The sequence below is a fragment of the Pelodiscus sinensis genome, unplaced genomic scaffold, assembly GCF_049634645.1.
Source record: "Pelodiscus sinensis isolate JC-2024 unplaced genomic scaffold, ASM4963464v1 ctg228, whole genome shotgun sequence".
Lineage (NCBI taxonomy): Eukaryota > Metazoa > Chordata > Testudines > Trionychidae > Pelodiscus > Pelodiscus sinensis.
In genome coordinates this window covers 28,316-50,436 of record NW_027465917.1, presented here as the reverse complement: position 1 = coordinate 50,436, position 22,121 = coordinate 28,316, and the positions used below count along the sequence as shown (strand labels likewise).

Genomic DNA, 22,121 nt, shown 5'->3' with positions numbered 1-22,121 from the left:
CCTTCTCAGCAGACGCTTGGCTCGAGGAGGAAGACGCAAGGTGGTAAGGTTTCTGACTGCCTCTTATGTGTTTCTCTCTTGTTGCTCTCTCGTATTGGCCAATACGTTCTGTCTGTCTGTTTCTGTCTGTGTCTTTGTCCTTGCTCTGCTTCTGCCGTGTCCTTGTACAGCACACTTGCAGGCATTCCAGGTGAGCATCTCCAAGGGTTAAGGGCTCAGGAGCCAACGGGAATTCTGCAGGTACGCCAGTCGCGCAAGGGAGAGCGGTGGTGCGTCATGGCTGACTGACTCAGTGTTCTTGTAGAGGGCCCGATACATAGGCGAGACGGGGGGAAAGGGCTAAAGGATAGTATTCCCACAGCCACAGACCTTAGTGAGTGAGAGCTAACGCTGGGCTTTTTCGGCCACCCTTGCAGAGGAATCAGTGCGTGGCCGTGGGCGGAGAAGAAATCGTCCGAGATGGACTTGAGCTGCCTGGACGTGATTCTCGGAACACGGGAAGGATCATCAGCGGTCGGCCTTCCCATGGCTCTGTGTGAGTAAGAGGTGCGTGCTTTGAAATCTTCAAGCGTCCTGGCAGTATGTTTCTTCTGAGGCAGAGAGCTTTCTGCTGGGGCACGGAGCCTGGTGGCTTGGGGATTGGTGAAGGGGCAGTAGGCGGTTCAAGAGAGCGTGGATAGAGATTCAAAGCCTCCTTTCACTCCCCGTTCCTGTAGTGGCAGCGGGAGGGGGTGGCCGACGGTGGGAGGCTGCGGTGCGATGGTGGGAGGAGAAGCGATGCCGCGTCCTTGCGGACTGAAACGCTAAGTTGTTTGTTTGTTTTTTCCCCTCTGCTGTGTTCGGTAGCGAGCGATAAGAAGTCAACCCTCCCGGTGTCCTCCCGTCTGGGGATGGAACGGAAACGAGAACAGGGAGCTCGGGAGCTTGGTCGAAGCGAGGCGAGAACCGTCCGGCTGGGAGCGGAGCAGCCATCGCTTACCGGGAGATAAGTGTCGGGTCTGGAAATCTCTTGGCTTACGGCCCACTCGGGTCTAGGAAGGGAAGTCACGTTTGCTTAGACAGCGAGTCCCAGCGGAGGTTCCCGAGGTGCTTCCTTGGTAGTGGGAGAAATAGGGCTCCCGTTTGTCAGGGGTGCTGGTTTCTCTGGAACACGGTGTCCTTCTCAGCAGACGCTTGGCTCGAGGAGGAAGACGCAAGGTGGTAAGGTTTCTGACTGCCTCTTATGTGTTTCTCTCTTGTTGCTCTCTCGTATTGGCCAATACGTTCTGTCTGTCTGTTTCTGTCTGTGTCTTTGTCCTTGCTCTGCTTCTGCCGTGTCCTTGTACAGCACACTTGCAGGCATTCCAGGTGAGCATCTCCAAGGGTTAAGGGCTCAGGAGCCAACGGGAATTCTGCAGGTACGCCAGTCGCGCAAGGGAGAGCGGTGATGCGTCATGGCTGACTGACTCAGTGTTCTTGTAGAGGACCCGATACATAGGCGAGACGGGGGGAAAGGGCTAAAGGATAGTATTCCCACAGCCACAGACCTTAGTGAGTGAGAGCTAACGCTGGGCTTTTTCGGCCACCCTTGCAGAGGAATCAGTGCGTGGCCGTGGGCGGAGAAGAAATCGTCCGAGATGGACTTGAGCTGCCTGGACGTGATTCTCGGAACACGGGAAGGGTCCTCAGCGTTCGGCCTTCCCATGGCTCTGTGTGAGTAAGAGGTGCGTGCTTTGAAATCTTCAAGCGTCCTGGCAGTATGTTTCTTCTGAGGCAGAGAGCTTTCTGCTGGGGCACGGAGCCTGGTGGCTTGGGGATTGGTGAAGGGGCAGTAGGCGGTTCAAGAGAGCGTGGATAGAGATTCAAAGCCTCCTTTCACTCCCCGTTCCTGTAGTGGCAGCGGGAGGGGGTGGCCGACGGTGGGAGGCTGCGGTGCGATGGTGGGAGGAGAAGCGATGCCGCGTCCTTGCGGACTGAAACGCTAAGTTGTTTGTTTGTTTTTTCCCCTCTGCTGTGTTCGGTAGCGAGCGATAAGAAGTCAACCCTCCCGGTGTCCTCCCGTCTGGGGATGGAACGGAAACGAGAACAGGGAGCTCGGGAGCTTGGTCGAAGCGAGGCGAGAACCGTCCGGCTGGGAGCGGAGCAGCCATCGCTTACCGGGAGATAAGTGTCGGGTCTGGAAATCTCTTGGCTTACGGCCCACTCGGGTCTAGGAAGGGAAGTCACGTTTGCTTAGACAGCGAGTCCCAGCGGAGGTTCCCGAGGTGCTTCCTTGGTAGTGGGAGAAACAGGGCTCCCGTTTGTCAGGGGTGCTGGTTTCTCTGGAACACGGTGTCCTTCTCAGCAGACGCTTGGCTCGAGGAGGAAGACGCAAGGTGGTAAGGTTTCTGACTGCCTCTTATGTGTTTCTCTCTTGTTGCTCTCTCGTATTGGCCAATACGTTCTGTCTGTCTGTTTCTGTCTGTGTCTTTGTCCTTGCTCTGCTTCTGCCGTGTCCTTGTACAGCACACTTGCAGGCATTCCAGGTGAGCATCTCCAAGGGTTAAGGGCTCAGGAGCCAACGGGAATTCTGCAGGTACGCCAGTCGCGCAAGGGAGAGCGGTGGTGCGTCATGGCTGACTGACTCAGTGTTCTTGTAGAGGGCCCGATACATAGGCGAGACGGGGGGAAAGGGCTAAAGGATAGTATTCCCACAGCCACAGACCTTAGTGAGTGAGAGCTAACGCTGGGCTTTTTCGGCCACCCTTGCAGAGGAATCAGTGCGTGGCCGTGGGCGGAGAAGAAATCGTCCGAGATGGACTTGAGCTGCCTGGACGTGATTCTCGGAACACGGGAAGGATCATCAGCGGTCGGCCTTCCCATGGCTCTGTGTGAGTAAGAGGTGCGTGCTTTGAAATCTTCAAGCGTCCTGGCAGTATGTTTCTTCTGAGGCAGAGAGCTTTCTGCTGGGGCACGGAGCCTGGTGGCTTGGGGATTGGTGAAGGGGCAGTAGGCGGTTCAAGAGAGCGTGGATAGAGATTCAAAGCCTCCTTTCACTCCCCGTTCCTGTAGTGGCAGCGGGAGGGGGTGGCCGACGGTGGGAGGCTGCGGTGCGATGGTGGGAGGAGAAGCGATGCCGCGTCCTTGCGGACTGAAACGCTAAGTTGTTTGTTTGTTTTTTCCCCTCTGCTGTGTTCGGTAGCGAGCGATAAGAAGTCAACCCTCCCGGTGTCCTCCCGTCTGGGGATGGAACGGAAACGAGAACAGGGAGCTCGGGAGCTTGGTCGAAGCGAGGCGAGAACCGTCCGGCTGGGAGCGGAGCAGCCATCGCTTACCGGGAGATAAGTGTCGGGTCTGGAAATCTCTTGGCTTACGGCCCACTCGGGTCTAGGAAGGGAAGTCACGTTTGCTTAGACAGCGAGTCCGAGCGGAGGTTCCCGAGGTGCTTCCTTGGTAGTGGGAGAAACAGGGCTCCCGTTTGTCAGGGGTGCTGGTTTCTCTGGAACACGGTGTCCTTCTCAGCAGACGCTTGGCTCGAGGAGGAAGACGCAAGGTGGTAAGGTTTCTGACTGCCTCTTATGTGTTTCTCTCTTGTTGCTCTCTCGTATTGGCCAATACGTTCTGTCTGTCTGTTTCTGTCTGTGTCTTTGTCCTTGCTCTGCTTCTGCCGTGTCCTTGTACAGCACACTTGCAGGCATTCCAGGTGAGCATCTCCAAGGGTTAAGGGCTCAGGAGCCAACGGGAATTCTGCAGGTACGCCAGTCGCGCAAGGGAGAGCGGTGATGCGTCATGGCTGACTGACTCAGTGTTCTTGTAGAGGACCCGATACATAGGCGAGACGGGGGGAAAGGGCTAAAGGATAGTATTCCCACAGCCACAGACCTTAGTGAGTGAGAGCTAACGCTGGGCTTTTTCGGCCACCCTTGCAGAGGAATCAGTGCGTGGCCGTGGGCGGAGAAGAAATCGTCCGAGATGGACTTGAGCTGCCTGGACGCGATTCTCGGAACACGGGAAGGATCATCAGCGGTCGGCCTTCCCATGGCTCTGTGTGAGTAAGAGGTGCGTGCTTTGAAATCTTCAAGCGTCCTGGCAGTATGTTTCTTCTGAGGCAGAGAGCTTTCTGCTGGGGCACGGAGCCTGGTGGCTTGGGGATTGGTGAAGGGGCAGTAGGCGGTTCAAGAGAACGTGGATAGAGATTCAAAGCCTCCTTTCACTCCCCGTTCCTGTAGTGGCAACGGGAGGTGGTGGCCGACGGTGGGAGGCTGCGGTGCGATGGTGGGAGGAGAAGCGATGCCGCGTCCTTGCGGACTGAAACGCTAAGTTGTTTGTTTGTTTTTTCCCCTCTGCTGTGTTCGGTAGCGAGCGATAAGAAGTCAACCCTCCCGGTGTCCTCCCGTCTGGGGATGGAACGGAAACGAGAACAGGGAGCTCGGGAGCTTGGTCGAAGCGAGGCGAGAACCGTCCGGCTGGGAGCGGAGCAGCCATCGCTTACCGGGAGATAAGTGTCGGGTCTGGAAATCTCTTGGCTTACGGCCCACTCGGGTCTAGGAAGGGAAGTCACGTTTGCTTAGACAGCGAGTCCCAGCGGAGGTTCCCGAGGTGCTTCCTTGGTAGTGGGAGAAACAGGGCTCCCGTTTGTCAGGGGTGCTGGTTTCTCTGGAACACGGTGTCCTTCTCAGCAGACGCTTGGCTCGAGGAGGAAGACGCAAGGTGGTAAGGTTTCTGACTGCCTCTTATGTGTTTCTCTCTTGTTGCTCTCTCGTATTGGCCAATACGTTCTGTCTGTCTGTTTCTGTCTGTGTCTTTGTCCTTGCTCTGCTTCTGCCGTGTCCTTGTACAGCACACTTGCAGGCATTCCAGGTGAGCATCTCCAAGGGTTAAGGGCTCAGGAGCCAACGGGAATTCTGCAGGTACGCCAGTCGCGCAAGGGAGAGCGGTGGTGCGTCATGGCTGACTGACTCAGTGTTCTTGTAGAGGGCCCGATACATAGGCGAGACGGGGGGAAAGGGCTAAAGGATAGTATTCCCACAGCCACAGACCTTAGTGAGTGAGAGTTCACGCTGGGCTTTTTCGGCCACCCTTGCAGAGGAATCAGTGCGTGGCTGTGGGCGGAGAAGAAATCGTCCGAGATGGACTTGAGCTGCCTGGACGTGATTCTCGGAACACGGGAAGGATCCTCAGCGTTCGGCCTTCCCATGGCTCTGTGTGAGTAAGAGGTGCGTGCTTTGAAATCTTCAAGCGTCCTGGCAGTATGTTTCTTCTGAGGCAGAGAGCTTTCTGCTGGGGCACGGAGCCTGGTGGCTTGGGGATTGGTGAAGGGGCAGTAGGCGGTTCAAGAGAGCGTGGATAGAGATTCAAAGCCTCCTTTCACTCCCCGTTCCTGTAGTGGCAACGGGAGGTGGTGGCCGACGGTGGGAGGCTGCGGTGCGATGGTGGGAGGAGAAGCGATGCCGCGTCCTTGCGGACTGAAACGCTAAGTTGTTTGTTTGTTTTTTCCCCTCTGCTGTGTTCGGTAGCGAGCGATAAGAAGTCAACCCTCCCGGTGTCCTCCCGTCTGGGGATGGAACGGAAACGAGAACAGGGAGCTCGGGAGCTTGGTCGAAGCGAGGCGAGAACCGTCCGGCTGGGAGCGGAGCAGCCATCGCTTACCGGGAGATAAGTGTCGGGTCTGGAAATCTCTTGGCTTACGGCCCACTCGGGTCTAGGAAGGGAAGTCACGTTTGCTTAGACAGCGAGTCCGAGCGGAGGTTCCCGAGGTGCTTCCTTGGTAGTGGGAGAAACAGGGCTCCCGTTTGTCAGGGGTGCTGGTTTCTCTGGAACACGGTGTCCTTCTCAGCAGACGCTTGGCTCGAGGAGGAAGACGCAAGGTGGTAAGGTTTCTGACTGCCTCTTATGTGTTTCTCTCTTGTTGCTCTCTCGTATTGGCCAATACGTTCTGTCTGTCTGTTTCTGTCTGTGTCTTTGTCCTTGCTCTGCTTCTGCCGTGTCCTTGTACAGCACACTTGCAGGCATTCCAGGTGAGCATCTTCAAGGGTTAAGGGCTCAGGAGCCAACGGGAATTCTGCAGGTACGCCAGTCGCGCAAGGGAGAGCGGTGGTGCGTCATGGCTGACTCACTCAGTGTTCTTGTAGAGGGCCCGATACATAGGCGAGACGGGGGGAAAGGGCTAAAGGATAGTATTCCCACAGCCACAGACCTTAGTGAGTGAGAGCTAACGCTGGGCTTTTTCGGCCACCCTTGCAGAGGAATCAGTGCGTGGCCGTGGGCGGAGAAGAAATCGTCCGAGATGGACTTGAGCTGCCTGGACGTGATTCTCGGAACACGGGAAGGATCATCAGCGGTCGGCCTTCCCATGGCTCTGTGTGAGTAAGAGGTGCGTGCTTTGAAATCTTCAAGCGTCCTGGCAGTATGTTTCTTCTGAGGCAGAGAGCTTTCTGCTGGGGCACGGAGCCTGGTGGCTTGGTGATTGGTGAAGGGGCAGTAGGCGGTTCAAGAGAGCGTGGATAGAGATTCAAAGCCTCCTTTCACTCCCCGTTCCTGTAGTGGCAACGGGAGGTGGTGGCCGACGGTGGGAGGCTGCGGTGCGATGGTGGGAGGAGAAGCGATGCCGCGTCCTTGCGGACTGAAACGCTAAGTTGTTTGTTTGTTTTTTCCCCTCTGCTGTGTTCGGTAGCGAGCGATAAGAAGTCAACCCTCCCGGTGTCCTCCCGTCTGGGGATGGAACGGAAACGAGAACAGGGAGCTCGGGAGCTTGGTCGAAGCGAGGCGAGAACCGTCCGGCTGGGAGCGGAGCAGCCATCGCTTACCGGGAGATAAGTGTCGGGTCTGGAAATCTCTTGGCTTACGGCCCACTCGGGTCTAGGAAGGGAAGTCACGTTTGCTTAGACAGCGAGTCCCAGCGGAGGTTCCCGAGGTGCTTCCTTGGTAGTGGGAGAAACAGGGCTCCCGTTTGTCAGGGGTGCTGGTTTCTCTGGAACACGGTGTCCTTCTCAGCAGACGCTTGGCTCGAGGAGGAAGACGCAAGGTGGTAAGGTTTCTGACTGCCTCTTATGTGTTTCTCTCTTGTTGCTCTCTCGTATTGGCCAATACGTTCTGTCTGTCTGTTTCTGTCTGTGTCTTTGTCCTTGCTCTGCTTCTGCCGTGTCCTTGTACAGCACACTTGCAGGCATTCCAGGTGAGCATCTCCAAGGGTTAAGGGCTCAGGAGCCAACGGGAATTCTGCAGGTACGCCAGTCGCGCAAGGGAGAGCGGTGGTGCGTCATGGCTGACTGACTCAGTGTTCTTGTAGAGGGCCCGATACATAGGCGAGACGGGGGGAAAGGGCTAAAGGATAGTATTCCCACAGCCACAGACCTTAGTGAGTGAGAGCTCACGCTGGGCTTTTTCGGCCACCCTTGCAGAGGAATCAGTGCGTGGCTGTGGGCGGAGAAGAAATCGTCCGAGATGGACTTGAGCTGCCTGGACGTGATTCTCGGAACACGGGAAGGATCCTCAGCGTTCGGCCTTCCCATGGCTCTGTGTGAGTAAGAGGTGCGTGCTTTGAAATCTTCAAGCGTCCTGGCAGTATGTTTCTTCTGAGGCAGAGAGCTTTCTGCTGGGGCACGGAGCCTGGTGGCTTGGGGATTGGTGAAGGGGCAGTAGGCGGTTCAAGAGAGCGTGGATAGAGATTCAAAGCCTCCTTTCACTCCCCGTTCCTGTAGTGGCAACGGGAGGTGGTGGCCGACGGTGGGAGGCTGCGGTGCGATGGTGGGAGGAGAAGCGATGCCGCGTCCTTGCGGACTGAAACGCTAAGTTGTTTGTTTGTTTTTTCCCCTCTGCTGTGTTCGGTAGCGAGCGATAAGAAGTCAACCCTCCCGGTGTCCTCCCGTCTGGGGATGGAACGGAAACGAGAACAGGGAGCTCGGGAGCTTGGTCGAAGCGAGGCGAGAACCGTCCGGCTGGGAGCGGAGCAGCCATCGCTTACCGGGAGATAAGTGTCGGGTCTGGAAATCTCTTGGCTTACGGCCCACTCGGGTCTAGGAAGGGAAGTCACGTTTGCTTAGACAGCGAGTCCGAGCGGAGGTTCCCGAGGTGCTTCCTTGGTAGTGGGAGAAACAGGGCTCCCGTTTGTCAGGGGTGCTGGTTTCTCTGGAACACGGTGTCCTTCTCAGCAGACGCTTGGCTCGAGGAGGAAGACGCAAGGTGGTAAGGTTTCTGACTGCCTCTTATGTGTTTCTCTCTTGTTGCTCTCTCGTATTGGCCAATACGTTCTGTCTGTCTGTTTCTGTCTGTGTCTTTGTCCTTGCTCTGCTTCTGCCGTGTCCTTGTACAGCACACTTGCAGGCATTCCAGGTGAGCATCTTCAAGGGTTAAGGGCTCAGGAGCCAACGGGAATTCTGCAGGTACGCCAGTCGCGCAAGGGAGAGCGGTGGTGCGTCATGGCTGACTGACTCAGTGTTCTTGTAGAGGGCCCGATACATAGGCGAGACGGGGGGAAAGGGCTAAAGGATAGTATTCCCACAGCCACAGACCTTAGTGAGTGAGAGCTCACGCTGGGCTTTTTCGGCCACCCTTGCAGAGGAATCAGTGCGTGGCCGTGGGCGGAGAAGAAATCGTCCGAGATGGACTTGAGCTGCCTGGACGTGATTCTCGGAACACGGGAAGGATCCTCAGCGTTCGGCCTTCCCATGGCTCTGTGTGAGTAAGAGGTGCGTGCTTTGAAATCTTCAAGCGTCCTGGCAGTATGTTTCTTCTGAGGCAGAGAGCTTTCTGCTGGGGCACGGAGCCTGGTGGCTTGGGGATTGGTGAAGGGGCAGTAGGCGGTTCAAGAGAGCGTGGATAGAGATTCAAAGCCTCCTTTCACTCCCCGTTCCTGTAGTGGCAACGGGAGGTGGTGGCCGACGGTGGGAGGCTGCGGTGCGATGGTGGGAGGAGAAGCGATGCCGCGTCCTTGCGGACTGAAACGCTAAGTTGTTTGTTTGTTTTTTCCCCTCTGCTGTGTTCGGTAGCGAGCGATAAGAAGTCAACCCTCCCGGTGTCCTCCCGTCTGGGGATGGAACGGAAACGAGAACAGGGAGCTCGGGAGCTTGGTCGAAGCGAGGCGAGAACCGTCCGGCTGGGAGCGGAGCAGCCATCGCTTACCGGGAGATAAGTGTCGGGTCTGGAAATCTCTTGGCTTACGGCCCACTCGGGTCTAGGAAGGGAAGTCACGTTTGCTTAGACAGCGAGTCCGAGCGGAGGTTCCCGAGGTGCTTCCTTGGTAGTGGGAGAAACAGGGCTCCCGTTTGTCAGGGGTGCTGGTTTCTCTGGAACACGGTGTCCTTCTCAGCAGACGCTTGGCTCGAGGAGGAAGACGCAAGGTGGTAAGGTTTCTGACTGCCTCTTATGTGTTTCTCTCTTGTTGCTCTCTCGTATTGGCCAATACGTTCTGTCTGTCTGTTTCTGTCTGTGTCTTTGTCCTTGCTCTGCTTCTGCCGTGTCCTTGTACAGCACACTTGCAGGCATTCCAGGTGAGCATCTTCAAGGGTTAAGGGCTCAGGAGCCAACGGGAATTCTGCAGGTACGCCAGTCGCGCAAGGGAGAGCGGTGGTGCGTCATGGCTGACTCACTCAGTGTTCTTGTAGAGGGCCCGATACATAGGCGAGACGGGGGGAAAGGGCTAAAGGATAGTATTCCCACAGCCACAGACCTTAGTGAGTGAGAGCTAACGCTGGGCTTTTTCGGCCACCCTTGCAGAGGAATCAGTGCGTGGCCGTGGGCGGAGAAGAAATCGTCCGAGATGGACTTGAGCTGCCTGGACGTGATTCTCGGAACACGGGAAGGATCATCAGCGGTCGGCCTTCCCATGGCTCTGTGTGAGTAAGAGGTGCGTGCTTTGAAATCTTCAAGCGTCCTGGCAGTATGTTTCTTCTGAGGCAGAGAGCTTTCTGCTGGGGCACGGAGCCTGGTGGCTTGGTGATTGGTGAAGGGGCAGTAGGCGGTTCAAGAGAGCGTGGATAGAGATTCAAAGCCTCCTTTCACTCCCCGTTCCTGTAGTGGCAACGGGAGGTGGTGGCCGACGGTGGGAGGCTGCGGTGCGATGGTGGGAGGAGAAGCGATGCCGCGTCCTTGCGGACTGAAACGCTAAGTTGTTTGTTTGTTTTTTCCCCTCTGCTGTGTTCGGTAGCGAGCGATAAGAAGTCAACCCTCCCGGTGTCCTCCCGTCTGGGGATGGAACGGAAACGAGAACAGGGAGCTCGGGAGCTTGGTCGAAGCGAGGCGAGAACCGTCCGGCTGGGAGCGGAGCAGCCATCGCTTACCGGGAGATAAGTGTCGGGTCTGGAAATCTCTTGGCTTACGGCCCACTCGGGTCTAGGAAGGGAAGTCACGTTTGCTTAGACAGCGAGTCCGAGCGGAGGTTCCCGAGGTGCTTCCTTGGTAGTGGGAGAAACAGGGCTCCCGTTTGTCAGGGGTGCTGGTTTCTCTGGAACACGGTGTCCTTCTCAGCAGACGCTTGGCTCGAGGAGGAAGACGCAAGGTGGTAAGGTTTCTGACTGCCTCTTATGTGTTTCTCTCTTGTTGCTCTCTCGTATTGGCCAATACGTTCTGTCTGTCTGTTTCTGTCTGTGTCTTTGTCCTTGCTCTGCTTCTGCCGTGTCCTTGTACAGCACACTTGCAGGCATTCCAGGTGAGCATCTTCAAGGGTTAAGGGCTCAGGAGCCAACGGGAATTCTGCAGGTACGCCAGTCGCGCAAGGGAGAGCGGTGGTGCGTCATGGCTGACTGACTCAGTGTTCTTGTAGAGGGCCCGATACATAGGCGAGACGGGGGGAAAGGGCTAAAGGATAGAATTCCCACAGCCACAGACCTTAGTGAGTGAGAGCTCACGCTGGGCTTTTTCGGCCACCCTTGCAGAGGAATCAGTGCGTGGCTGTGGGCGGAGAAGAAATCGTCCGAGATGGACTTGAGCTGCCTGGACGTGATTCTCGGAACACGTGAAGGGTCCTCAGCGTTCGGCCTTCCCATGGCTCTGTGTGAGTAAGAGGTGCGTGCTTTGAAATCTTCAAGCGTCCTGGCAGTATGTTTCTTCTGAGGCAGAGAGCTTCCTGCTGGGGCACGGAGCCTGGTGAAGGGGGGGTAGGCGGTTCAGCAGAGCGTGGATAGAGATTCAAGGCCTCCGTTCTCTCCACGTTCCTGGAGTGGCAGCGGGAGGGGGTGGCCGATGGTGGGAGGAGAAGCGATGCTGCGTCCTTGCGGACTGAAAAGTTAAGTTGTTTGTTTGTTTTTTCCCCTCTGCTCTGTTCGGTAGCGAGCGATAAGAAGTCCACCCTTCTGGTGTCCTCCCGTCTGGGGATGGAACGGAAACGAGAACAGCGAGCTCGGGAGCTTGGTCGAAGCGAGGCGAGAACCGTCCGGCTGGGAGAGGAGCAGCCATCGCGTACCGGGAGATAAGTGTCGGGTCTGGAAATCTCTCGGCTTATGGCCCACTCGGGTCTAGGAAGGGATGTCATGTTCGCTTAGACAGCGAGTCCGAACGGAGGTTCCACTCCATCAGTACATTTCAACTTCCCCCTCACACAACGTGCACCCCCACCAGTGCTCTTCCCTATCCCATACCCCGTATTCCTGGTGTCCGTCAGTTTCCCTTCTTCTCTCCACACACTCAGAGCAACCTGCACCCTCAGAGCATCCCTCCATTCATGTTTCCATCAGCCCCTCTTTTTCCTCCCTAGAACACTCCCCATCCCACACTCTATCCCTATCCCTACCTTTCCCCCATCTATAGGACCCTTCAGCCCTGTTTCTTCCCTTCCCAACCCACAGTCCCTCCCCCCACAATCCCATCCCACCTGCCATGTGACCCCCATCACTACCTTCCCCCCAGCCCTCCTTCCGCAGGTAAGGACTCCCTCAACCACTCTCCTCTTCCTCCTCAACAAGCCCCCATCCCATGCCATCCCACACTCCAGACCCTTCCAATCCATGCTCCCATCCATTGGGTCCCACCTCCCTTCTCTTCCTTTCTACACCCACATTCCATGGCAACCTGCACTCCTAACGCTGCCCTTCCTCCATCCATGCCTACACCCATACACGGTATGCGTGCTTTATTTTGTTTTGATAAACAACAGCAATCTCTCAACTGTAAAAGCTAGATTTTAATAAAACAAATGTAGTTTGTGTAATTTCTAACAGCAGGAGGGGAGCGGGAGAAGTTGTGCGTATGTTACTCCTCATTGAGGGGATGGGCAAACGTATGAGCTTACATTGTAGTGATTTCTCTCCCTCGTCAGATAATATTATTTTGGGTGTACTTTCCGGAGGGGAACTGCAATTGAGTGCTGGACGATTTTCTAGCTAAGCCTTACCGTAGAGAGCTGTTTGCAGACTCTGTTTTTCTACACTTGGTGCGTCCCAACCTGCGCGGGCTCCCAGAGGCCAGAGAGCCTAAGTCAGCAAAACAGGGAGAGGCAGGCAAGGCTAGTGGAGCAAGTAGTCTCAGTGAAATCCCAGCACATCCGGTGGCATCCCAGAAGGAGGACCAAACCCATCAGAAGCTGGGCCTTTGAGAAAAGGTCTCTCCATGTACTGGGTAAGCTTGGAGGCCTCTCAAGGCGTACCTGCTCCCGGCAGTGCACTTAGTCCGTTACAGAAATGCTAACAGTGACAGTCGGTGAATGGGACGTTAGCGTATAGTCGTGTATACGATTAACTGATAAGCCTGGGCTTATCGGTTAATCCTGACAACTACACACGCTTCCCTCCCCCTTGCTGTCTCTAATACAGAGTCAGCAAGGGCTGGGGGGAGGTGAGAGCCTGTGCACGTGGGGAGCTGGCTTTTAAGTCATCGCCCCTGAAGCACCAGATCCCGCGGAGCTACGTGCTCCGTATCCATCGGTGCACTTCTGATACTGATAAGAACATAAGAATGGCTATACTGGGTCAGACCAAAAGGCCATCTAGCCCAGTAGCCTGTCTGCCAACAGTGGCCAGTGCCAGATGCCCCAGAGGGGGTGGACCGAAGACAATGATCAAGCAATTTGTCTCCTGCTATCCATCTCCAGCCTTTGACAAAGAGAGGCCAGGGGCACCATTTCTTCCTTCCCCCAGGCTAATAGCCTTTTATGGACGTAACCTCCATGAATTTATCTAGTTTTTTTTTAAAACTCTGTTATAGTCCTAGCCTTCACAGCATCCTCTGGCAAGGAATTCCACAGGTTGACTATGTGCTGTGAGAAGAACTACTTTCGCTTATTAGTTTTAAGCCTGCTACCCATTCATTTCATTTGGGGTCCTCTAGTTCTTATATTATGGGAACAAGTAAAGAACTTTTCTATATTCACCTTCTCCACACCACTCATGATTTTATAGACCTCTGTCATATCCCCCTCAGTCTCCTCTTTTCTAAGCTGAAAAGTCCTAGTCTCTTTAGCCTCTCTTCATATGCGACCTGTTCCAAACCCCTAATCATTGTAGTTGCCCTTTTCTGAACCCTTTCCAAAGCCAAAATATCTTTTTTGAGGTGAGGAGACCACATCTGTACACAGTACTGAAGATATGGCGTACCATAGTTTTATACTTCATTTTAGTTGCCCTTTTCTGAACCTTTTCTAATGCCAAAGTACAGTATCTTTTTTGAGGTGAGGAGACCACATTTAGTACGCCCACATCTTGAACACTTTGTACAGAAGTTTTATATAGGGGCATTAAGATAGTCTTCATCTTATTTTCTATCCCTTTTTTAATAATTACTAGCATCCTATTTGCTTTTTTGACTGCATACTGCATTTTCAGAGAACTATCCACGATAACTCCAAGATATCTTTCCTGATTAGTTGTAGCTAAATTAGCCCTCATCATATGGTATGTATAGTTGGGGTTATTTTTTCCAATGTGCGTTACTTTATACTTATCCACATCAATTTTCATTTGCTATTTTGTTGCCCAATCACTACATTTGGTGAGATATTTTTGAAGTTAAACAGTTACACAATTGCTTTTGTCCTTAAGTCCGAGCAGTGGGTGGTAGGGAGTGGCCTCAAAGGAAGAGGAAAGCAGAGGCTGTGGTCTTTTGTCTGGGTGTCACGTTAGTGGATTTTAAGGGGAGCAGCCAGATCACTGCTGCACCAATTGGGGGGAGGTGTTTGCCCCAAAGTCTATACAAAGGGGGCCATGCGAGATGTCAAATGAAAGTCATGTTCTACTGATTCTGTATATGCTACTCATGTACTTGTATGATATCTGTGTGTGGAGTTATGAATATGGAGTCTGTGCTGATATTGGCCTGCACTGCCTGTTGTAAAGGAGGATTGTCCGTTGAATGAGTATGCTAATTAGCACTGGTCCAGGGATAATGGCTCTCAAGGTGCCCAATACACACCTGAGGACTGTGTCTGGGAACATGCAACCCAGCCAGGGCAAAATGGCTGCTGACATATGAAACAGAGCTAAGTCATTCGACCATGTGACCTGCTCCACTTGGAAGGTACCGGGGAGATATACAAGTGCCATGAGGCGGACTCCATCTTGTCTTCAATTCTGCTACTGATCCTAGATGCAGCCTTGCAAGGAACAGAGAGCCGAGGAGGATTGCTGACCCATCCTGACATAGGATGAACACCAGAGACCTTTAAGATAGCAGTTATAACATCTCTGCTGAGAGCCTGCATCGAGAACTCGGTGACTGGTGCATGTAATGTATTTGCCTTAACAACCTTACTCTCATGCTTTTCTTTCTTCTATTAATAAACCTTTAGATTTCAGATTCTAAAGGATTGGCCCAGCGTGATCTTGTGGGTAAGATCCAGAGTGTAAAGTGACCGGGGATTTGTGGCTGGTTCTTTGGGACCAGAAAGACCCGTTCGGGGAAGGTGAGATTGGGTTCTACAACCCCCTCACCTGTGTGCAGGCCCGGGGCTAATTGTGGTACAGGGAGAGCTGGGATGTCTGAGGGGTTTTGCTCGTGAGGCTTCTGGCTGGCCAGATTGGCAGCTAAAGCACTCAGTGTGACCGGTTTATGGCCTATTTGGGAAAGGCTTCCAGTCTGGGGCTGTAAGGAGCCCCGAGTTTTGAGCAATTCGCCCTGAGCGGACGCCCTCAGCTGTGCCAAGACCTGGCCCGGTCCGTCACAGCCACCTCCCAGCTCACCTCAACCCTCACCCTACCTTCTCCCCATTCATCTTTCAACACATAAGGACCCCCTCACCCGCCCTCCTCTTCCTCCCTAACGGCCCCCAGCCCAACACGCTCTTGATCCTTCCAGTCCACCCGTCCATCCAGTGGATCCCTCAACCCCTCCTTTCTCTTCCTTTTAACACCCCCAGCCCATGGCAATGTGCACTCCTAACCCTGCCCTTTCTCCACCCATAAGGCCAAGGGCACCATTGTTTGAGGGGGGTAGGTGCCCTTGGTCCTATGGGTGTAGAATTGGGTAGAGAAATGGGGTAGGAGGGCAGTAGCCCCCCTCCTGAGTTTGAAACCCTGGATTTCATACATGAGGTGTGCTTAAAGCTCATGTCCTAACTCCAGAGGCAGTTCTTAAATGCAACAGAGTTTGAGCTGATGCGGCTTTGCCTTTGGGGCATGGACTTTATTATGCTTAAATCACCCCGCCCCTCTCGTTCTTTATAACAAATGGACGGACATTCAAGCAGTTGAAGTATTGTTAGATCCTCATAAAAACATTGCTGGGTACTCCCCGTAAAAGATGGGGGGGGGGGGTAACCCACTGTGGCACAACAAATGCAGGAGCAGGGGCCTGCAAAAGTACCCCAAAACCTGATCTCTCCAGGCTTTGGTACAAAAACTTCCCCCCAAAATCCTAAAACCCAAATTTTAGGGAATATCCACTGCCATCACCCAAGTAGTCCAAGAAAACTAGGGATGAGATCACTTGGAAAACCTCCTCCCTAAAACCTCAGGGGTACCTCAAGCTCTTTTTCCCCTCAGAGCTTGAAAAAGAAGAGAGAAAAACAAGCTGCAGTCTGTGCTAGCTGACTCCCAGCCAGTCAGACAGAGAGCTTACAGATAAAACTAGGACACCAAAATAAAAAGTTTGTTTTCTTTTCTAATTAACCTGCTATAGGTTTATTATCAAAACAATACTACCATTGCAAGTATAGTTAAGGTAGCTAGATGGCAAGGGCCACCAATTTGTATACTCAGAGGCTGTGTCTATACTGGCCACTTATTCCGGAAAATCAGCCGCTTTTCCGGAATAACTTGCCAGCTGTCTACACTGGCCACTTGCTTTTCCGGAAAAGCACTGACGATCTCATGTAAGATTGTCAGTGTTCTTGCGGAAAACTATGCTGCTCCCATTTGGGCAAAAGTCCTTTTGCGCAAAACTTTTGCGCAAAAGGGCCAGTATAGACAGCTCAGCTTTGTTTTCTGCAAAAAAGCCCCGATCGCGAAAATGGCGATCAGGGCTTTTTTGCGGAAAAGCACGTCTAGATTGGCATGGATGCTTTTCCGCAAAAAACGCTTTTGCGAAAAAGCGTCCGTGCCAATCTAGACGCGCTTTTCCGAAAATGCTTTTAACAGAAAACTTTTCCGTTAAAACCATTTCTGGAAAATCATGCCAGTCTAGATGTAGCCAGAGACAATTCTGTGGGTTAGAAAGCTTCAAAGAGGAAAAAAAACCACTTTTAACATCAATTTGAAATTCCTAAACCATAAAACAATTAAAAACCTGATAGATTAATTAAACTTTGCCCTACTTACATATTGTGAAAAGACTTTTCTTAGAGAGAGCGAGACAACCTCGCAGCTCCCTGTTACCTGGAAGAACCCACTCTGCCTCAGACAGAGGAGGAAAAAGTTAAAAATTGCTTTGTTCCCAGTTTGAAATCCCTACCTGCATTGTTATTGGCTGACCAAATATCTGGCTAGGATAACCCCTTAACCACGAGGACTGACCAGCAGCCTGGTGGCTATGACGGGGAGAGTAGGAATGAGTGTTATGCTTTTGGGATCTGCATTTGGACCACTGCTATTAAACGTCTCACAAATGTTCTTGAAAAAGGAGAGACTAAAGGGATAAATAGTGACTAAATCAAAGTTGATAGGCACTTCCCCATTCCTCCTTTGAAAAGTACAAGAGCCCAGCAGGGACTCTTGTGCATTTCAAAGTAGTGGGGCTTGGGTTCAGCTGGGGACTCTGAGTCCCCCACTGATCCCAGGCTCCATGCCGTGCTGCATGCCATGAGGAGCCCCAGGTCATGCCGTGTGGAACCTGGGGCCAGCTGGGGAAATGCTATGCAGAGCTGGGGATCAGCTGGGGAGTTCTCAGCTGACCCCGGGGTCCATGGCTGCCCCTTTAAACGTGTGGAGGTGGCTTTTCAAAGGGGCAGCTGCCGCAGAGCTGATCCCCAGCTCAGCCATGCAGTGCTGCCACTTAGAAAGCTGGGGCAGGGGGGAAGGAGTACTTCAATCTCAGAGAGGCAGCAAGGTGTGGGGAATCGACTAGCTGACTAGTCAACAGACAACTATCCCATAAGCATTTGCTTATGGGGATAGACTCGTCTTTAACATCCCTAATCCAAAGCTGGTAGGAATGAGTTAAAAAGGGGTCTCACAAAACTGGACGTTTGGGCAACACAAGAGCATATGAATCCGTGTTAGCCAACACAACAGAAAAAAGAGAGGAAGCGGCATGTGAGGTGTGTTTGCATTCTTACTGGCTTGGACTCGAGCGCATGGAAGATGAGTGTGTCTCTTGGCATAATCTTGATGTCAGTGGGGAGCTACAGCCAACTGACCCGTTGGTGTTCAGTCTGTGTCTTGTAGCGGAACAGCCATGTTGTAGAAAGGGTTGGAGAGAGAGGCAGGTACTGGACGGTCTCATGCAGCTGTAGCATTTTTGGCAGTGATACTTCTTCCATGGGTTATTTGCTGTTCTTGCAGAGGCCTGCTGTAGGCAATCGGAGCCACTCTGGAGATCCAGCTAGATGAGGGGCATCTGCCTGAAGTGAGTCTGAGTCACCTGTTGTTCCTATTGACAGTGGAGCTGAGGAGCTCTCTCGTGGCGGTGTAGGAGCTGGTGTATGTTTTGTGAAATTATCTTCAGCCAGTGTCTGTGCAGCGAGGTGCCTCCTTGCGAGTAGAGAGATGCTTGTGATTTCCATGGGACGGATCCTGGGGAAGGCAGAGCTCTGCCTGTGGCTGGTAATTGTCTGGGATTGTCCTTTCCTCTCCGTAAGTAGCTGCACGTGGGTCGCTGCCCTTCAAATACAGCGATGTGGAGGGAGGGACGACAAACTACAGAGCATCTGTCCGTGTAATCACTGGACATCATCACATTGTTCTCCAGTTGCTTGCTCAATCATCACGTCGCTCAGAGGACCAGAGTATTCTGGGTAGGGTGTGGGTATAGTGGACTGAGGGTGTGGTGAAGTGGAGATGGTCATAGTTTCTTATAAATTATGAGCATTTTAGGACCTGGATAGGCTGGAGAGGAATAAAGAAGGGGTCTCCAGTGACCAGCAGTTAGGTGATGCACATGTTTATGTCTGTGTTTTGACCACTAGTGGTGGTCGAGTTTACAAGTCTCCTCTCATTCTCTTTTCAGTTCTCAGTGGCATTGGATTCATGAAAGAATGGCTGACTTGTGGCAGAGACTAAAGCCTTGAGCCCATCACTAGGGCTGGAAGCCAGCTAGCGCAATGCAGACTAAGAGCAAATGGAAATTTGCAGTTTTCCTTCAGTACTTAGTTAGGCAGTTATACCTTGAATCTTTTAAAATTATTTTGAACAATGTCTACACTGCACACTTATGTCAGAATAAGCTAACTACTTTGAAATAGAACATCCAAACTACAGGGAAGCCTTGAAATTAGTCTGAGTCAGGCTCCCCTAATGTTGACGTACTACATTGATTTAGAGTCTCAGGAAGCACTGGGAAGTAATTACTTTGAATGACTCTGGGGAGTAGTTATTTCTAAATAAGAACAGCTGAGCATATATACTGAAGACATTTCAAAATAACAATTTCTACATGAGGGTTATTCCTCATCACAAACAGGAGTCATTAGCCTGTTATTTCATAACTCCTAACTGCCTAGCGTAAAAATGCTGCAACAGAGCAACAGTGACACTCGATGGCCACTTTTGGCAATGCATGCACAATTCTGTAATGGAGCAACTCTGACACTCGGGGTGTGTCTAGACTACAGGGATTGTTCGAAAAATCTGTACCTGCGTCTAGACAGCCGCCGCGTTCTGTCGACAGTAAATCAACAGAATGCGGCGGTTTTGTTGACAGCGGTAAATCTCATTTTACGTTTTACGAGGAATAACACTATTTTTGACAGAGATCTGTCAAAAAAAGGGAAGTGTGGATGCGGGGAAGATTTTTTGTCGAAAATAAAGGCCTCCGGGTAGAAGCCCTGGTGGACACTCCTGCCAGACCTTTCATCTCTATTGTTCCTGCCCAGACAACTTTGGGCACCGGGGAGGGAGCATCAGGTGAGTGCTGTGAGGGTCCATCACACACAGGGCAGGGGAGGCGGGAGCAAAGTGGATGATGCAGTACTGTGACATGTCATGCTGATCACATCCTGGAGGGAGGGGGACACACACATGGCTGACCTCAGGGAGGGACGTCTGACCTCAGGGAGGGATGTCTTACCCCTGCACCCGCATGGCTGCGAGGAACCACCTGCTCCTACAGACACTGATGCCAGGTACAGGCAGGGGTTTGGGACCCTGGGAATTGCCACACAGCTTCAGGCTTCTTAGCAACCTGCGGGAACCCCAACTGTAGCCTGGCACTTGTCTGTGCTGCTTGGCCATGGGGAGGGGGGCAGGATGGTGGCCTGCACACTGTCTGGGCTTCAGGGAGGCTGTGGCTGCTGCTCAGGGCATACCACTCCTTGCTGAGACCACATGAGCATCTGCTGATCCTAGAGGACAGGCACTGACTGCTGAGGAGGGCATGCTGTCTCTCGGAAAGCGTGAGCATGCATGACTGATGACTTTTCCCTCTTGTCCTCCACATCCAGCCCAGCTGTCCAGGAGGGTGGGGGGGCCACACCTCTCCCACCTCCCAGACGGCTGCAGGGAACCCATCGGCACTGGCGCACGTATTTGGACCTGGTGCGCCAGCACATCTCGGCCCTGCAAGGGATGCAGGAGACCTGTAATCAGAGGATGCAGGCAGAGACAGAGAGGTGCAGTCGCTTGCTGGACGAGTTTGTGCAGCAGCTGTGGGAGAAAAACTCCAATTGTGTCTAAGGAGGGACTGTGCAGGAAATCAAAACTCTCTAACAGAAAACTGCTTTAAGGGTTAAAAGTTTTCCAGGCCTCTCTCCCTGTAACAGAGAGAAATCATCTTAACTCTAATCAAGACCCTTACAATGCCTATCTTAACTTCATGGAGACTCCTAGTCTGTCACAAATTGTCGTGTAAACTCTTATCTTTGTCACAGTTTGCCTTGTAGACTCCTCCCTCAGGTTCTCATGTGCCTTTGTACTGTAAAACTTACTTCTAGCACAGCTGGTGTGAACAGAAATGTCTTAGAGTACTTCTGCTGAGACTTTGATATGTTAAAGAAAACAATCAACAACTAAACTGTCTGAACACACTGTATAAAGGATCCCGGAAACTCTCTCTCAGGGCTGCTGCTGCTCTCACTCTGGTAGCTGTCAGCCTGCATGCATAATAAAATTTTCCTTTTGGATTTCTCTCCTGCCTCACTGCTTTGACCTCCAGCCTCGGACCCTTCTGGGGACTCTGTACCCCAGGGGAGCGAGATTTCCTCAACACAGCGCACTGCTATTTGCACTGCTATCCGGGAGGCCATAGCCTTCCCCGGTCCTGTGTCTGTTCCTGCTCCTCCTGCTCAGCCTGCCCTCCCCCCCCCACCAGCTCCTCCACCCCTCCCCTCACCCTCCGACGCTCCTTCACCCGCTGCCATCCCAGACTCAGGTACAGCCGCACCTCCTGCCCAGCCCCAGCAGGCCTCCGCAGCGAGGGTGGCAGGGGCTCGTCATCCAGGTGGCACCCTCAGCCCTGAGCCTCCCCCCTCCCTTCCAGCTTGACATCCCCCTTCCTACCTGTGAGAGTCAGTAAGGAAAGCACTTTACTTTGTTAACAAACAATTTATTTTTGGGACTGGTTTGTGGCCTGTTTGGGAAGGTCACCAGTCTGGGGACTGTAAGGAGCCCCTAGTTTGAGCAATTCACTCAGAGCGGACGCCGTCAGCTGTAACCAGACCCGGCCTGGTCTGTGTCAGCCTGTCTCTGTTCTCAGTGTGAATGTGGGGCTGGGAGGGGCTTTGGACGGGGGGGGAAGGCACTGGAGGCATGGGGCAATCCCACATTTGGAAGGCCCTGGGGAAACTCATTGGGCTCCTTGGGAGAATCACTCCCTCAGGGCTTCCTGAATGCGCAATCCCAGCTGGAGGGCTTGCCAGATGGCAGCTGTCCGGGGCTGCTCAAAGTGCCTCCCCTCCACAGCGGCTCGTGTCCCCCATGCTGGGAGGAAGGCCGCCTCTTTTCTCTCCACTAGGTTGTGCAGCATGCAGCAACAACATCGGGGATGTTGTGTTCCCCCATGTCCAGCTGAGCGAGAAGGCATATAAACCTGCCCTTCAGACGGCCAAAGGCGCACTCTACCTCCAAGCAAGCCCGATTCAGGCGAGAGTTAAAGAGGTCCCTGCTCGCATCTAGGTGTCCAGTGAATGGCTTCATGAGCCAGGTCATAAGGGGGTTCGCCGTGTCAGTCACAATGCATGTAGGTATCTGAACATCCCTGACTGCATAGTTTCACTCCAGAAAGAATGACCCAGCCTGTAGGCTGCGGTACAGATATGAGTTCCGGAAGATGCGGGCATTGCGTGCCTGGCCTGATCACCCGACGCAAATGTCTGTGAATTCTCCCCAACACAGTGAAAAGCAGAAAAAAACCCTGAACCTGAAAATAAACTGCTGTGGTGTCCGAGGAACCAGAGCAAGCACTGCAGCAGCTTTGCTTTCCCTCCAGGAGGTAGGCAAGCCAAAAGCAGGAGCAGAGCAACGGCTGTCCGGGGGATCCCTTTAAGCACATGTCTCTGCAAAGGGCATGCAGCAACACCTGGAAATAAAGGCTGCCCCCATGCCCTGCCAGAAGCACTTCTGGGTGCCTTTTTTTTTTTTGAAAGAGCATCTGGCAGTCTGGACGCTCTTTTTCGAAAAAGCTGATAGCATGATGCGGAGCAAAAAAATTAA

General features: G+C 53.1%; 2 long non-coding RNA genes across 6 annotated transcripts; both read left to right on the top strand.

Moving 5' to 3' along the window:
* The first annotated feature begins 1,264 nt into the window (after nucleotides 1–1,264).
* LOC142824950 (uncharacterized) lies at nucleotides 1,265–20,593 on the top strand. 5 transcript variants are annotated; one of them, XR_012899501.1, is made up of 6 exons: nucleotides 10,744–10,959; nucleotides 11,224–14,607; nucleotides 17,820–17,883; nucleotides 17,983–18,080; nucleotides 18,484–19,379; nucleotides 19,916–20,593. It is a non-coding gene; the product is annotated as an uncharacterized LOC142824950 (long non-coding RNA). The 5 variants fall into 5 exon arrangements; XR_012899500.1 differs by having other exon boundaries at nucleotides 17,983–19,379; XR_012899499.1 differs by having other exon boundaries at nucleotides 17,820–18,080.
* On the top strand, nucleotides 6,080–8,275 carry LOC142824952 (uncharacterized). The gene is made up of 3 exons (XR_012899503.1): nucleotides 6,080–6,331; nucleotides 6,632–7,488; nucleotides 7,789–8,275. It is a non-coding gene; the product is annotated as an uncharacterized LOC142824952 (long non-coding RNA).
* Nucleotides 20,594–22,121: the final 1,528 nt, after the last annotated feature.